The sequence below is a fragment of the Salmo salar genome, unplaced genomic scaffold, assembly GCF_965601325.2.
Source record: "Salmo salar unplaced genomic scaffold, fSalSal1 ptg000117l, whole genome shotgun sequence".
In the NCBI taxonomy this organism is placed as follows: Eukaryota; Metazoa; Chordata; class Actinopteri; order Salmoniformes; family Salmonidae; genus Salmo; species Salmo salar.
The window spans coordinates 1551446-1569934 of record NW_027675317.1 but is presented as its reverse complement, the minus strand read 5'-3'; the positions used below and the strand labels follow the sequence as shown (position 1 = coordinate 1569934).

The following is an 18489-nucleotide window of genomic DNA, read 5'->3' as shown; positions in this document are numbered from 1 at the left end:
ATAGTGACGACTGGCTCCCTCTAGTCAGGTTATATTGATGACTGGCTCCCTCCCTCTAGTCAGGTTATAGTGATGACTGGCTCCCTCCCTCTAGTCAGGTTATAGTGATGACTGGCTCCCTCCCTCTAGTCAGGTTATAGTGATGACTGGCTCCCTCTAGTCAGGTTATAGTGATGACTGGCTCCCTCCCTCTAGTCAGGTTATAGTGATGACTGGCTCCCTCTAGTCAGGTTATAGTGATGACTGGCTCCCTCCCTCTAGTCAGGTTATAGTGATGACTGGCTCCCTCCCTCTAGTCAGGTTATAGTGATGACTGGCTCCCTCCCTCTAGTCAGGTTATAGTGATGACGGGCTCCCTCTAGTCAGGTTATAGTGATGACTGGCTCCCTCCCTCTAGTCAGGTTATATTGATGACTGGCTCCCTCCCTCTAGTCAGGTTATATTGATGACTGGCTCCCTCCCTCTAGTCAGGTTATAGTGATGACTGGCTCCCTCCCTCTAGTCAGGTTATAGTGATGACTGGCTCCCTCCCTCTAGTCAGGTTATATTGATGACTGGCTCCCTCCCTCTAGTCAGGTTATAGTGATGACTGGCTCCCTCCCTCTAGTCAGGTTATAGTGATGACTGGCTCCCTCCCTCTAGTCAGGTTATAGTGATGACTGGCTCCCTCCCTCTAGTCAGGTTATAGTGATGACTGGCTCCCTCCCTCTAGTCAGGTTATAGTGATGACTGGCTCCCTCTAGTCAGGTTATAGTGACGACTGGCTCCCTCCCTCTAGTCAGGTTATAGTGACGACTGGCTCCCTCCCTCTAGTCAGGTTATAGTGATGACTGGCTCCCTCCCTCTAGTCAGGTTATAGTGATGACTGGCTCCCTCCCTCTAGTCAGGTTATAGTGATGACTCCCTCCCTCTAGTCAGGTTATAGTGACGACTGGCTCCCTCCCTCTAGTCAGGTTATAGTGATGACTGGCTCCCTCCCTCTAGTCAGGTTATAGTGACGACTGGCTCCCTCCCTCTAGTCAGGTTATAGTGATGACTGGCTCCCTCTAGTCAGGTTATAGTGATGACTGGCTCCCTCCCTCTAGTCAGGTTATAGTGATGACTGCCTCCCTCCCTCTAGTCAGGTTATAGTGATGACTGGCTCCCTCCCTCTAGTCAGGTTATAGTGATGACTGGCTCCCTCTAGTCAGGTTATAGTGATGACTGGCTCCCTCCCTCTAGTCAGGTTATATTGATGACTGGCTCCCTCTAGTCAGGTTATAGTGATGACTGGCTCCCTCTAGTCAGGTTATAGTGATGACTGGCTCCCTCCCTCTAGTCAGGTTATAGTGACGACTGGCTCCCTCCCTCTAGTCAGGTTATAGTGACGACTGGCTCCCTCCCTCTAGTCAGGTTATAGTGACGACTGGCTCCCTCCCTCTAGTCAGGTTATAGTGACGACTGGCTCCCTCCCTCTAGTCAGGTTATAGTGACGACTGGCTCACTCCCTCTAGTCAGGTTATAGTGACGACTGGCTCCCTCCATCTAGTCAGGTTATAGTGACGACTGGCTCCCTCCCTCTAGTCAGGTTATAGTGATGACTGGCTCCCTCCCTCTAGTCAGGTTATAGTGATGACTGGCTCCCTCCCTCTAGTCAGGTTATAGTGATGACTGGCTCCCTCTAGTCAGGTTATAGTGATGACTGGCTCCCTCTAGTCAGGTTATGTTGACGACTGGCTCCCTCCCTCTAGTCAGGTTATAGTGATGACTGGCTCCCTCCCTCTAGTCAGGTTATAGTGATGACTGGCTCCCTCCCTCTAGGTCAGGTTATAGTGATGACTGGCTCCCTCCCTCTAGTCAGGTTATAGTGATGACTGGCTCCCTCTAGTCAGGTTATAGTGATGACTGGCTCCCTCTAGTCAGGTTATGTTGACGACTGGCTCCCTCCCTCTAGTCAGGTTATAGTGATGACTGGCTCCCTCCCTCTAGTCAGGTTATAGTGATGACTGGCTCCCTCCCTCTAGGTCAGGTTATAGTGATGACTGGCTCCCTCCCTCTAGTCAGGTTATAGTGATGACTGGCTCCCTCTAGTCAGGTTATGTTGATGACTGGCTCCCTCCCTCTAGTCAGGTTATAGTGATGACTGGCTCCCTCCCTCTAGTCAGGTTATAGTGATGACTGGCTCCCTCCAGTCAGGTTATAGTGATGACTGGCTCCCTCCCTCTAGTCAGGTTATAGTGATGACTGGCTCCCTCCCTCTAGTCAGGTTATAGTGATGACTGGCTCCCTCCCTCTAGTCAGGTTATAGTGATGACTGGCTCCCTCCCTCTAGTCAGGTTATAGTGATGACTGGCGCCCTCCCTCTAGTCAGGTTATAGTGATGACTGGCTCCCTCCCTCTAGTCAGGTTATAGTGATGACTGGCTCCCTCCCTCTAGTCAGGTTATAGTGATGACTGGCTCCCTCCCTCCCTCTAGTCAGGTTATAGTGACGACTGGCTCCCTCTAGTCAGGTTATGTTGACGACTGGCTCCCTCCAGTCATTTGTGTGTTTTAATTATTTAATCAAACAGCGTGCTTAAAGCATCAGACAAGTTCAGTACATATAGTTGATTTTATTAAAACACATGGGGTGATTGGTAGAAAGAACAGATGACTCTTGGTTGACCAAGATTTATTTTAGTTGGGGACAGCACTAGAACATGATGTTGGGGCTCCAGAGTGGCGCAGCGGACACTGCATCTCAGTGCTTGAGGCTTCACTACAGACACCCTGGTTCAAATCCAGGCTGTATCACAACCGGCCGTGATTTGGAGTCCCATAGGGCGGCGCACAATTGGCCCAGCGTTTTCCGGGGTAGGCAGTCATAGTAAATAAGAATTTGTTCTTATCCTGTTGGGTCTAGGGGGCAGCATTTGCACGTCTGGATAAAAAAAATGTACCCGATTTAATCTGGTTACTAATCCTACCCAGTAACTAGAATATGCATATACTTATTATATATGGATAGAAAACACTCTAAAGTTTCCAAAACTGTTTGAATGGTGTCTGTGAGTATAACAGAACTCATTTGGCAGGCAAAACCCTGAGACATTTTCTGACAGGAAGTGGATACCTGATGTGTTGTATTGACTTTAAACCTATCCCATTGAAACACACAGGGGTTTAGGAATATTTTGGCACTTCCTATTGCTTCCACTAGATGTCACCAGCCTTTACAAAGTGTTTTGAGTCTTCTGGAGGGAGATCTGACCGAACAAGAGCCATGGAACGGTGATGTCCCATTAGACACCTGGCGCGCTACTTCATGTTGGGTACCCTCGTTCCAATACGTTATAAAAGGCTATGCATTCGTCCACCTTGAATATTATTCATGTTCTGGTTAAAAAAGGCCCTAATGATTTATGCTATACAACGTTTGACATGTTTGAACGAACGGAAATATATTTTTTCCCCTCGTTCATGACGAGAAGTCCGGCTGGCTTACATCATGTGCTAACGAGACGGAGATTTTTGGACATAAATGATGAGCTTTTTTGAACAAAACTACATTCGTTATGGACCTGTGATACCTGGAAGTGACATCTGATGAAGAGAATCAAAGGTAATGGATTATTTACATAGTATTTTCGATTTTAGATCTCCCCAACATGACGTCTAGTCTGTATCGCAACGCGTATTTTTCTGGGCACAGTGCTCAGATTATTGCAAAGTGTGATTTCCCAGTAAGGTTATTTTTAAATCTGGCAAGTTGATTGCGTTCAAAAGATGTAAATCTATAATTCTTTAAATGACAATATAATATTTTACCAATGTTTTCTAATTTTAATTATTTAATTTGTGACGCTGACTTGACTGCCGGTTATTGGAGGGAAACGATTTCCTCAACATCAATGCCATAGTAAAACGCTGTTTTTGTATATAAATATGAACTTGATAGAACTAAAAATGCATGCATTGTCTAACATAATGTCCTAGGAGTGTCATCTGATGGAGATTGTAAAAGGTTAGTGTATCATTTTAGCTGGTTTTATGGTTTTGGTGACCCTGTCTTTGACTTGACAAAACATTACACACAACTCTTGTAAATGTACTGTCCTAACATACTCTAAATTTATGCTTTCGCCGTAAAACCTTTTTGAAATCGTAAAACGTGGTTAGATTAAGGAGATGTTTATCTTTCAAATGGTGTAACATAGTTGTATTTTTGAAAAATTTGAATTTTGACATTTATTTGGATTCAAATTTGCCGCTCTTGAAATGCACCTGCTGTTGATGGAGTGCACCACAGGTGGCACGCTAGCGTCCCACCTAGCCCCAAGAGGTTAACTGACTTGCCTAGTTAAAGAAAGGTTACATTTAAATACATTTAAAAAATAGAGTTTCATGACAAACCATTTTTTACAAATCCGGCAAGGCACCAATTTTGAGAAGGGTTTAAAACAAAGGTTTCAAACCAATTCATGAATGTAATTGAATCTAGGTATGTCTTGGTAGCTTTTCGGTGAAAGCACATTTTGCAATATTTTGAGTAGATAGCCCAGCATCACAGGGCTAGCTATTTAGACACCCACCAAGTTTAGCCCTCACCAAAGTCAGATTTACTATACAAAAAATGTTATTACCTTTGCTGTTCTTCGTCAGAATACACTCCCAGGACTTCTACTTCAATAACAAATGTTGGTTTGGTTCAAAATAATCCATAGTTATGTTCAAATATCCTCTGTTTTGTTCGTGCGTTCAAGACACTATCCGAAGGGTAAATAAGGGTGACGCGCCCGACGCGTTTCGTGACAAAACATTTCTAAATATTCCATTACCGTACTTCGAAGCATGTCAACCGCTGTTTAAAATCAATTTTGATGCCATTTTTCTCGTAAAAAAGCGATAATATTCCGACCGGGAAACCGTGTTTTAGTTCAAAGACAGAGAAAATAAAAACATGGGGTCGCCTCGTGCACGCGCCTCAGTCTCATTGTCCTCTGATAGACCACTTACCAAAGGCGCTAATGTTTTTCAGCCAGGGGCTGCAAAGACATCATTCAGCTTTTTCCCGAGTTCTGAGAGCCTATGGGAGCCGTAGGAAGTGTCACGTTACAGCAAAGATCCTAAGTTTTCAATAAAGAGAGTCAAGAAGCCCAAGGAATGGTCAGAGAGGGCACTGTCTGTACAGAATCTTCTCAGGTTTTTGCCTGCTTTGGATAGAAAACACCCTAAAGTTTCTAAAACTGTTTGAATGGTGTCTGTGAGTATAACAGAACTCATATGGCAGGCAAAAACCTGAGAAGATTTCATGCAGGAAGTGGCCTGTCTGACAAGGTGTCGTTCATCTTGCCTCTGTTTATTGAAGACTGAGGATCTCTGCTATAACGTGACACTTCCTACGGCTCCCATAGGCTCTCAGAAGGCGGCAAAAATCTGAATCGTGGCAACAACAGAAAAGCAGATGCGGAAACGAAAAAGGCAGGTCTTAAACCGCAGCCGTCGACACAGCAGTTCTTAAAATTGGAAGTAAACATAGACAAAGCTATATTAAAATTGTCAGTCTAGAGCACCAGTGAAAGGGATTTCAAAATGGGAGAAGTTAGGAGCAATTTATATAAGGACGGTATTTGGTATCATGATAAGTTACCAATACTACCTAAGTCATTGTTTAGAAATGCGGCAAGATTGACACAAGGGCAGAGCCATGTGTCAACAGGGGGATAGTATAGCAGGTTCGGAAAAACTTTGTAGCCTATTGGATAACAAACTACTTAAAAAAAACATTTTTTTATAACAGATAAGTATATTAAATGGGAAGAAGCGGTCCCAACTTACTGGGTGGACACGATTAGGGTAGTTGGGATATAGATATATATATAGAAACAGATGGAGTATAATGAAGGCCAGGGTTTTTGACTGTAATCCAGAGCAAGGGAAGTATTGCTTGAAGATAGGAATGACCATTAAAAGCATAAAGAAAGAGGATTTAGGGTTAGGGTATGTTGGCCTTGACCAGATCATAGTCGACACTGCAGTACCATTCCGAGTAGTAGAGGTTAGGACAGGAGATAGTTCTACCGCCAGCCAGAATACCAGTAGTACCCCTGATAAAACGGACATTACCCGTGTAGTCATCCAGAGCCAAGGACCGGTGAGGATAGTTCAGACAAAAGATCTTAAGGAAGTGATTGAGGTGGAGACTTGGTTTGGGGATTCCAACCTATGGCTGGAATGGATTCAGTATACAGCTAGATCAGTAGCTAAAGAAGAAGGTTATGCCTGCGCAACAGCCAAACTTCAGTTGACAACCATCCCCTTTCTACTCGATGGAATTAATTTACCAAGGGGAATGGCCTGAATGGTAAAGCTGTTCATGAAGGCAAGGAAGCCAGACAGTTGCACTGATCTGCATTATCTGTATCCTATGCGCCCATTAGATCCAGACTTCCCCCTTTCACAGTCGCAGGAGGAGACTATTATTGTGTGGCTCGACACAACACACACGGATGGAACGTAGGGGAAGTAAGAACATGCAATAGGACAGAGAATGTTACAACTGACGAGACAATGAGGGACCTGACTGGGTGGTTGAGTTCCGAGGACTTTAGTAAGATAAAAAGGCAGAGAGCGAATGTCTGGTGGTTGTGTGGAGGTATGAAGCTGTGGCCAAACCTGCCTGCAAATTGGACTGGTATTTGTGCATTGGTACAGTTAGGCATGCCCTTCACCCTTATACAACACAAAGACCTAGTGCCAGGTGAAAGAGAGGGGAGGAGTGCTCCGTCAGGGTCCTTTGATGATATAATTTACATTGATAGGATTGGGGTTCCAAGGGGGGTGCCTGATGAGTTTAAAGCTAGGAATCAGATATGGGCTGGATTGGTATCAAGTCTTTTTTGGTGGTCGACTCTCAATAAAAATGTGGATTGGATAAATTACATTTATTATAACCAACAGCGTTTCATCAACTATACCAGAAAGGCAATTAAAGGGTTAGCAGAACAGACAGCTGTGACCACTTTGATGGTATTGCAGAATAGAATAGCTTCGGATATGCTTCTGGCTGAAAAGGGTGGTGTGTGTGTGATGTTCGGATCTGAATGCTGTACTTTCATTCCTGAGAACACAGCTCCAGATGGATCAGTGACCAAGGCCCTGGCCGGTCTAAACAATTTAGCTCAGGAGTTAGCAGAATATTCCGGGGTGGACACGGCACTCACGGGATGGTTTGATAGTACGTTCGGAAAATGGAAAAAGGTTGTAATCACTGTGTTGTGGGCTGCTTTCACCTGTATGACTGTGTTGATATTATGTGGTTGTTGTTTGGTCCCTTGTGCGAGAGGTCTCATTTCCAGGGCTCTGGAGAGATCGATGACGGAGCAGATGGTGAGATACGGACCGATTCCAAGTTCAGACCAGTGGGATGACAAATACCTAACGCCGAGCCTGGTGGAGGATTCATTCAATTACGAGGAGCCCATGTTAGACGAGACCATCTTTAATGTTTAGGAAGACTGTTTCTCTAAATGAAGGTCATAGCAAAAATCCTAATCCGAAGAGTTATGACTGGACATAGGCTTAGAACAGTCATTGATAAGTATGTAATGAAATACATGTATTTGTTTTTTTTTATTTAGTTTGATTTTGTGTGACATTTCTGAATCCAATAAAATTAGATGTGTTATAGTGTATGTGAAATATTTAGCCAATAGGGTGGATTGTAGTGGAAATAATATGATTAAAGGTTTGACTAAAGGATTTCACCCTGAAAAGGTATAACCGAGTGATTATAAGATGAATGTACTAATGTGTGTGTGTCGGAAAAGTTGAAGCTTAATGATTTAGCAATGTAAGCAACCAGACAGCAGACAACTTGTGACCACTGTGAAACTGATAACAGGAAGAAGGTCTCCCCACCCAGGGAGGGGAGAAACCTTTAGGCTTGCAGTAGATTATGTAACATGGGGCAGGATATGATAAGCAATGTATGAGATGGAGAAGACTTGTAAATAAGCATTGACAGTGTTAACCTCTTGGGGCTAGGTGGGACGCTAGCGTGCCACCTGTGGTGCACTCCATCAACAGCAGGTGCATTTCAAGAGCGGCAAATTTGAATCCAAATAAATGTCAAAATTCAAATTTTTCAAAAATACAACTATGTTACACCATTTGAAAGATAAACATCTCCTTAATCTAACCACGTTTTACGATTTCAAAAAGGTTTTACGGCGAAAGCATAAATTTAGAGTATGTTAGGACAGTACATTTACAAGAGTTGTGTGTAATGTTTTGTCAAGTCAAAGACAGGGTCACCAAAACCATAAAACCAGCTAAAATGATACACTAACCTTTTACAATCTCCATCAGATGACACTCCTAGGACATTATGTTAGACAATGCATGCATTTTTAGTTCTATCAAGTTCATATTTATATACAAAAACAGCGTTTTACTATGGCATTGATGTTGAGGAAATCGTTTCCCTCCAATAACCGGCAGTCAAGTCAGCGTCACAAATTAAATAATTAAAATTAGAAAACATTGGTAAAATATTATATTGTCATTTAAAGAATTATAGATTTACATCTTTTGAACGCAATCAACTTGCCAGATTTAAAAATAACCTTACTGGGAAATCACACTTTGCAATAATCTGAGCACTGTGCCCAGAAAAATACGCGTTGCGATACAGACTAGACGTCATGTTGGGGAGATCTAAAATCGAAAATACTATGTAAATAATCCATTACCTTTGATTCTCTTCATCAGATGTCACTTCCAGGTATCACAGGTCCATAACGAATGTAGTTTTGTTCAAAAAAGCTCATCATTTATGTCCAAAAATCTCCGTCTCGTTAGCACATGATGTAAGCCAGCCGGACTTCTCGTCATGAACGAGGGGAAAAAATATATTTCCGTTCGTTCAAACATGTCAAACGTTGTATAGCATAAATCATTAGGGCCTTTTTTAACCAGAACATGAATAATATTCAAGGTGGACGAATGCATAGCCTTTTATAACGTATTGGAACGAGGGTACCCAACATGAAGTAGCGCGCCAGGTGTCTAATGGGACATCACCGTTCCATGGCTCTTGTTCGGTCAGATCTCCCTCCAGAAGACTCAAAACACTTTGTAAAGGCTGGTGACATCTAGTGGAAGCAATAGGAAGTGCCAAAATATTCCTAAACCCCTGTGTTTTTCAATGGGATAGCTTTAAAGTCAATACAACACATCAGGTATCCACTTCCTGTCAGAAAATGTCTCAGGGTTTTGCCTGCCAAATGAGTTCTGTTATACTCACAGACACCATTCAAACAGTTTTGGAAACTTTAGAGTGTTTTCTATCCATATATAATAAGTATATGCATATTCTAGTTACTGGGTAGGATTAGTAACCAGATTAAATCGGGTACATTTTTTTTATCCAGACGTGCAAATGCTGCCCCCTAGACCCAACAGGTTAAAGAAGAGGAGGGGCATTTGTAAGGGGTATGACATATGGTATGACCAAATGTCAGGTATAAAAGGCTGTGTACATTGTATGATATTCAGAGCTCTCATAAATAAACATTCTGACCAATTGTAGGCTGGCTCTCCGTCTGCTTCATCCAACCAGAATCTTACACCCTCTGGGGGGCAGACTGAGTAGTTTAATTGAAGTTCGGTTTATGAACATTGGGAACAGAATTCCCATGACAATTTGGTCCTTCGAGCCGGATTCCAACATCTGTCCCTGTCTTCCTAAGGTAACACGCCGAAAACCGTGTACGGGCGGGTGATTGACTCGTAAATTGTCCTGTCCCCTGAAATTGGGGTTCCATATCAGGCCGGTAAATATCTAAGGTCGACAGGGACGGTGACGGAATCCAACCTACATTGCCTTTCCCAGCCTACAAGACAAAGGTCAGTAAATCTTTATTTACGCGGATTTGGGGGAATAATACCTGTATGATTGCATGTAGTGGATAAGGGAGTTAGTGTAGTCTAGGTGTTAAACGCCAAAATATCCGTTGGGGCATACTAACCTGGTGACCTGTCTTTAGAATATTGTGTGGAGAACCCTGATATAGGTAGTATTCTATGCAATTGGAAGAGAGGAATTGGGTGTAGAGCCATCCTAGGCAAGGTGTGGGGGGGTCCGTGATGACCCTAGGTATCTGTGGCCACTACCAATGTAAACTATCTAATGTTGAGACCTAAAGGTTAAACTGGTCGATATACATTAGGCAAGCTAATGCGCTTAGATCTAAAGGATAACTGATCTAGAGTATATTAGCGGGGAGGGTAGTCGAGATCTAACAGGGCGCAAAAATTGGTCTGACTATTCTATGGAAGGAGGAAGCACACACACATAGATTGTGAAAAGCACATACACAGAGATCGTGTGCATAGAGTGTGAGCACCCACACAGAGAGGAGTGATAAACACATAGATTGTGATACACATAGAAGGTTTAAATGGAAACAGAGTAAAAGTATATATACATAGATTAAAGATAATAACAGATTATAGAAACACACGCATAGATTGTGCAGCCTAATAATAAATAGTTATTGAATAACCATGGGTGGCAAACCCTCAAAGGAGGTGCAGGAATTAACTGGAGATGAGCAGTATATGGAGTTAAATGTTATAAAATAAATATTTATTTCAGTTTAATGTGGAGAAGGAAGTATGAATTTGATGGAAGTTTGGACATAGAAAAGTCGGGACTAATGATAAGAAAGATACATAAGGTATGTGGGGACAAGACAGGGAAACAGCAGGTCGAGGGTTAGACATAGCCAGGGTGTGGCTGTCTGAAGCCTGGAGAAGAAGGTGAGAAGGCAAGTCTAGAGAAAGAGAGAGAGAAAGTTGAAGAAGGATATCAGCAGCGAAAAAATTATGTCCGTTTGAGATAGGTTTACTGACCAGTTAAAAGTAACTTGTGTATGTGTGAGACCTAATAACTTATCAAAAGTCACAATAGTAATTATTCCTAAATTCTGAGAAGGGGAAAAAGAGACAGAAACAACGAGGAAGAGAGCAGAGGGTGAAAAGAAAAAGGAAGTTACTAAGAAAGTTGAAAAGTTGGTTTGGCAATTTACATGTTACTTTTAAGTCTTGGACATTTCATAATTGTGAAGTCGAAAGAGAAGAGAAAGTTGAGAAGTTGGTTTTACTCTTACGATAGAGGAAAGGCAGAACGTTGTTGGAGTAGAGGTTATATATTTTTTAGATTGTTTAGTTAACCTGTTTAGGATAGGGGGCAGTATTGACACGGCTGGATAAAAAACATACCCGATTTAATCTGGTTACCACTCCTACCCAGTAACTAGAATATGCATATACTTATTACATATGGATAGAAAACACCCTAAATTTTCTAAAACTGTTTGAATGGTGTCTGTGAGTATAACAGAACTCATTTGGCAGGCAAAACCCTGAGACATTTTCTGACAGGAAGTGGATACCTGATGTGTTGTATTACCTTTAAACCTATCCCATTGAAAAACACAGGGGCTGAGGAATATTTTGGCACTTCCTATTGCTTCCACTAGATGTCACCAGCCTTTACAAAGTGTTTTGAGTCTTCTGGAGGGAGATCTGACCGAACAAGAGCCATGGAACGATGATGTCCCATTAGACACCTGGCGCGCGAGTTCATGTTGGGTACCCTCGTTCCAATACGTTATAAAAGAGTATGCATTCGTCCACCTTGAATATTATTCATGTTCTGGTTAAAAAAGGCCCTAATGATTTATGCTATACAACGTTTGACATGTTTGAACGAACGTAAATATATTTTTTCCCCTCGTTCATGACGAGAAGTCCGGCTGGCTTAGATCATGTGCTAACAAGACGGAGATTTTTGGACATAAATGATGAGCTTTTTTGAACAAAACTACATTCGTTATGGACCTGTGATACCTGGAAGTGACATCTGATGAAGAGAATCAAAGGTAATGGATTATTTACATAGTATTTTTGATTTTAGATCTCCCCAACATGACGTCTAGTCTGTATCGCAACGCGTATTTTTCTGGGCGCAGTGCTCAGATTATTGCAAAGTGTGATTTCCCAGTAAGGTTATTTTTAAATCTGGCAAGTTGATTGCGTTCAAGAGATGTAAATCTATAATTCTTTAAATGACAATATAATATTTTACCAATGTTTTCTAATTTTAATTATTTAATTTGTGACGCTGACTTGACTGCCGGTTATTGGAGGGAAACGATTTCCTCAACATCAATGCCATAGTAAAACGCTGTTTTTGGATATAAATATGAACTTGATAGAACTAAAAATGCATGCATTGTCTAACATAATGTCCTAGGAGTGTCATCTGATGGAGATTGTAAAAGGTTAGTGCATCATTTTAGCTGGTTTTATGGTTTTGGTGACCCTGTCTTTGAATTGACAAAACATTACACACAACTATTGTAAATGTACTGTCCTAACATACTCTAAATTTATGCTTTCGCCGTAAAACCTTTTTGAAATCGTAAAACGTGGTTAGATTAAGGAGATGTTTATCTTTCAAAGGGTGTAAAATAGTTGTATGTTTGAAAAATTTGAATTTTGACATTTATTTGGATTCAAATGTGCCGCTCTTGAAATGCACCTGCTGTTGATGGAGTGCACCACGGGTGGCACGCTAGCGTCCCACCTAGCCCATAGAGGTTAAGAAGGGGAGGTTCATAGATTTGAAGTACAGTGAAATTATCATCATTATTAGGTTTTGTTTGTAGTGAACTTTTTGGTTATACACACACATGGAATCGTTGAAGTTTTATTTTCTGAGTTTTAATTAAATATGTGATAAGGGAATGTCTGGGAACCTGGGATCCAACATGTATAAAATGTCTGATGGTTTTTCTTTAATTTGTCTAATATAATAAGAAACACCATTTTGAAAGGGTGGTATGACTTTTGACCTCTTTCATGGCACCCCTTTGTGGTCTGATCAGCCTCATGGGAGGGCCATTTGGATGATGAATTTAAGGTCATTTGTAATATTGGTTTTAAGGAAATTTGTATAATTGATAATGATGATGGAGTTTAAAGTTCTTAGACACATTGGTAATTTGAACCAATGAGAAGACAGAATGACGATAAGGGTACAATAATTTTTCTTTGTGGAGTAGTTCAGATTAGTGAATTTGATCTGATTATGTTATTTGAATATCTTTTGACCAGTAGTGGTATTTTTATACATTATAAAGCTACGTTTATCTGTGGTTGGAAGCAGTGTAAGGAATTTAACACAACAAGGTTGTGAAATTGCCATAATATTATTATTATATTTAGCCAGAATAAGCGTAATAACGGTAGACTTAGGTTAACCTCTTACATCTAGACGTTCCGCTAGCGGAACACCTGCTCCAATATCCAATGATAGGCGTGGCGCGAATTACAAATTCCTCAAAAATACAAAAACTTCAATTTTTCAAACATATGACTATTTCACAGCATTTTAAAGATAAGACTCTCCTTTATCTAACCACACTGTCCGATTTCAAAAAGGCTTTACAGCGAAAGCAAAACATTAGATTATGTCAGCAGAGTACCAAGCCAGAAATAATCAGACACCCATTTTTCAAGATAGCATATAATGTCACAAAAACCCAGAAGACAGCTAAATGCAGCACTAACCTTTGATGATCTTCATCAGATGACACACCTAGGACATTATGTTATACAATACATGCATGTTTTGTTCAATCAAGTTCATATTTATATCAAAAAACAGCTTTTTACATTAGCATGTGACGTTCAGAACTAGCATACAAACTTCCGGAGGAATTTGCTAACATTTTACTAAATTACTCACGATAAACGTTCACAAAAAGCATAACAATTATTTTAAGAATTATAGATACAGAACTCCTCTATGCACTCGATATGTCCGATTTTAAAATAGCTTTTTGGTGAAAGCACTTTTTGCAATATTCTAAGTACATAGCCCAGCCATCACGGGCTAGCTATTTAGACACCCGGCAAGTTTAGCCTTCACCAAAATCAGATTTACTATCATAAAACTTTGATTACCTTTTGTTGTCTTCGTCAGAATGCACTCCCAGGACTGCTACTTCAATAACAAATGTTGGTTTGGTCCAAAATAATCCATCGTTATATCCGAATAGCGGCGTTTTGTTCGTGCGTCCCAGACACTATCCGAAATGGTAAATCAGGGTTGCGCGCATGGCGCAATTCGTGACAAAAAATGTCTAAATATTCCATTACCGTACTTCGAAGCATGTCAACCGCTGTTTAAAATCAATTTTTATGCAATTTATCTCGTAAAAAAGCGATAATATTCCGACCGGGAATCTCCTTTTCGGCAAACAGAGGAAAAATCACAAAGACGGGGGCGGCCAGGTCACGCGCCTAAACCCACAGTCCCTTGATCGGCCACTTGAGAAAGGCGATAATGTGTTTCAGCCTGGGGCTGGGATGACGACATTCTGTTTTTTCCCGGGCTCTGAGCGCCTATGGACGACGTAGGAAGTGTCACGTTAGAGCAGAGATCCTTAGTAAAAGATAGAGATGGAAAAGAAGTTCAAGAAATGGTCAGACAGGCCACTTCCTGTAAAGGAATCTCTCAGGTTTTGACCTGCCATTTGAGTTCTGTTATACTCACAGACACCATTCAAACAGTTTTAGAAACTTTGGAGTGTTTTCTATCCAAAGACAATAATTATATGCATATTCTAGTTAATGGGCAGGAGTAGTAACCAGATTAAATCAGATATGTTTTTTATCCAGCCGTGAAAATACTGCCCCCTAGCCATAACAGGTTAAGAAGGTAGAGCAGGGCTTTATTATGGACAGACTTCTCCCCATCTTAGCTACTGTCGTATCAATATGTTTTGACCATGGCAGTTTACAATCCAGGGTTACTCCAAGCAGTTTAGTCACCTCAACTTGCTCAATTTCCACATTATTCATTACGAGATGAACAGGTGAGCAGTACGCGTCTATGAAATGAGAGCATGAACAGTGTGAGGACCGTTAAAACGTCTTAGGGCTAGGGGGCAGTTTTCGGAAGTTCAGAGATTCTGGCGAGCCCAAAGTAAAATGCCTGTTACTCAGGCCCAGAAGCTATGCATAGAATTGGTAGATTTGGAAAGAAAACACTCTGACGTTTCCAAAATTGTTCAAATAATGTCTGTGAGTATAACAGAACAGATATGGCAGGCGAAAACCCGAAGAAAATCCGACCAGAAAATAAATAAATAAAATCACAGGCTCATAGTTTGTAAAGCTATTGAAAACTCCTATGTCCGTCACCCAGATTGCAATTCATAATAGCTTCCACTAGATGTCAACAGTATTTATTCATGGTTTTGAGGCTTCTATTTTTAAAAATAAATAAATATTTACACTTTCAGTGAGCTGACTGCTTGGGTCACATCAGTGTTTTTGTGCGCGATGGAGAGGGTGCACACTTGCGTATTTGTCATTCCTATTGAACACAGTACTTTCCGTATGAAATATTATAGTTTATTTACATTTTAGACAACCTGAGGATGATATAGACACATTATTTGACTTGTTTGGACGAAATTTACTGGTAGCTTTTAGAACTTCTTTGTCTGCATGTTGAAGGAGTGGATTTCTGAAGTCACGGCGCCTGGGCTCTGGGCCCCAGGGCAAAATTATTGCCCCCCCCCACTCTGGGACCTATGGTTGCCACCAGTCTGCTTGCCGTTCTCAGTTATCGTCAGGTACTGTATGTGGATGATCAGGGCTTTATTCAGAAAAAGTTTCTTGGGCTACCTTGATTTGCCAAGTGGGCGAGATTTGAATTCCGTGTTTATCTTCATGGACAAACTTGTTGTTCAAACCTACGATGGCTCAGCTTCAAGGGAACGTATCTGCTGTTTGTATTTCCAGCTGAGTCCTCTCCTGTTCCATGATTTAACAAGCGATGACCACTCCACTACCATTGTCAACTACCTCCTCACATGAACTGGAAGCCACGTCTCATGTGGCCCACTCATCCACTGGCACATTGAATGTTTCCTCTCCAAGCACTGTGAGGGAACCCCTGTCAATTTTCTCTCATTACTTTATGTAGAGTCAATCACAAACACAATCACATTATTACACGTCTATGATTTTACTCCTTGCTTGGACTAACTCATTCTTAGCTCTTTTGTCTCACTGTGTAGTGTTTTTGTGTTATTGTCTTCCCAATCCTGTCCTGCACTGGTCAAGCCTCTGAACACCTCAACTCATGCCTCATACCCTCATTCAATCACTGCTGTGATCCCTTCCCAAAATGGTGTAAGTAGCCCTCTCATTCCTATTCCCCATAATATTGTACTATAAGTGTCTTTATTAAATGCTTTAGGTTAAAATAATTACTCTTTGACAATTTTAGAAACACATTTTGACGTCTCTGTGGGTCTCCCATCCTCCTCAACAACAGAAATGTCTAATAACGTCTAATACAATTCATCATTAATAATTCTGCAAGTTTTCTGTGTTCAGAAGCCTGATTCTACTCACTGTGGTAGTGTGGAAGTGTTGAGCTGTATTATTTGACCTGTGGTCCTGTTGTCCCCAGTTCCAGTGGTGAAGATAATGTCTTAATTGAGGAATCAGATTACATGGAGAGGGGGGACCTAATCCTAGATCATAATGAATCAGATTACATGGAGAGGGGGGACCTGATCCTATATCATAATGAATCAGATTACATGGACAAAGGGGACCTGATCCTAGATCATAATGAATCAGATTACATGGAGAGGGGGGACCTGATCCTAGATCATAGTGAATCAGATTACATGGAGAGGGGAGACCTGATCCTAGATCATAATGACTCAGATTACATGGAGAGGGGGACCTGATCCTAGATCATAATGAATCAGATTACATGGAGAGGAGGGACCTGACCCTAGATCATAATGAATCAGATTACATGGAGAGGGGGGGGACCTGATCCTATATCATAATGAATCAGATTACATGGAGAGGGGGGACCTGATCCTAGATCATAATGAATCAGATTACATGGAGAGGGGGGACCTGATCCTAGATGATAATGAATCAGATTACATGGAGAGGGGGGACCTGATCCTATATCATAATGAATCAGATTACATGGAGAGGGTGGATCTGATCCTAGATCATAATGAATCAGATTACATGGAAAGGGGGGGACCTGATCCTATATCACCTTCCCTATACCCCCTCCTCTCCCCTACCTTCCCTATACCCCCTCCTCTCCCCTACCTTCCCTATACCCCCCCCTCCCCTATTATGTTGCATTATCATGTTTATTTGTTTGAATCTTGTCTTTGTTTGTGATCAGGTTAGACGAGAATGACTCCTCAACCCAAGAGGCCCTGGAGCAGCTGTGATCAGGTTAGAAGAGAATGACTCCTCAACCCAAGAGGCCCTGGAGAATCTGTGAGAGAGCATCAGTGTTGAAGCATTTGGGGAAATTTAAAGAAGGTTTCCTGGAAAAGAGGTTTGACTGTTACGTAAACGGTCAGAGCCACTGAGTGGACAAAATATTAAGGATACCTTCCTAATATTGAGGTACGCCTGGTCAGTTTGTCATGGAAAGAAAGGTGTCCTTAATGTTTTGTGTAAATTACATAATAATTATACATTTATGGATTGTTTTATGTTGCCTTTTGTTTTCTCTTTATTCAACCTGCCATCTACCCACCTGGGGACTGAGGGTTATGAGAGAACCCCCACCTCACTAGCTTCTCTTTATTCAACCTGCCATCTACCCACCTGGGGACTGAGGGTTATGAGAGAACCCCCACATCACTAGCTTCTCTTTATACAACCTGCCATCTACCCACCTGGGGACTGAGGGTTATGAGAGAACCCCCACATCACTAGCTTCTCTTTATTCAACCTGCCATCTACCCACCTGGGGACTGAGGGTTATGAGAGAACCCCCACATCACTAGCTTCTCTTTATTCAACCTGCCATCTACCCACCTGGGGACTGAGTGTTATGAGAGAACCCCCACATCACTAGCTTCTCTTTATTCAACCTGCCATCTACCCACCTGGGGACTGAGGGTTATGAGAGAACCCCCACATCACTAGCTTCTCTTTATTCAACCTGCCATCTACCCACCTGGGGACTGAGGGTTATGAGAGAACCCCCACATCACTAGCTTCTCTTTATTCAACCTGCCATCTACCCACCTGGGGACTGAGGGTTATGAGAGAACCCCCACATCACTAGCTTCTCTTTATTCAACCTGCCATCTACCCACCTGGGGACTGAGGGTTATGAGAGAACCCCCACATCACTATCTTGCATGTTCTGCAGCCTTGTAAAGATAAGGAGGGGACGACTGGGAGGCAGGTTGGCATGTATTGTCATGAATCTTGCCCTGGAGGCAGGTTGGCATTTATTGTCATGAATCTTGCCCTGGAGGCAGGTTGGCATTTATTGTCATGAATCTTGCCCTGGAGGCAGGTTAGCATTTATTGTCATGAATCTTGCCCTGGAGGCAGTTCAGCAAAGTATTCCCTAGCTGGCACAGGCACAAAGTAATACA

At 41.9% G+C, this 18489-nt stretch overlaps 1 long non-coding RNA gene across 2 annotated transcripts; it reads left to right on the top strand.

Moving 5' to 3' along the window:
• Positions 1–7286: 7286 nt before the first annotated feature.
• LOC145866014 (uncharacterized) lies at positions 7287–16247 on the top strand. Of its 2 annotated transcripts, XR_014383119.1 has the most exons (4): positions 7287–7494; positions 15557–15675; positions 15845–15986; positions 16123–16247. It is a non-coding gene; the product is annotated as an uncharacterized LOC145866014 (long non-coding RNA). The 2 variants fall into 2 exon arrangements; XR_014383118.1 differs by having other exon boundaries at positions 15557–15986.
• The last annotated feature ends 2242 nt before the right edge of the window (positions 16248–18489 follow it).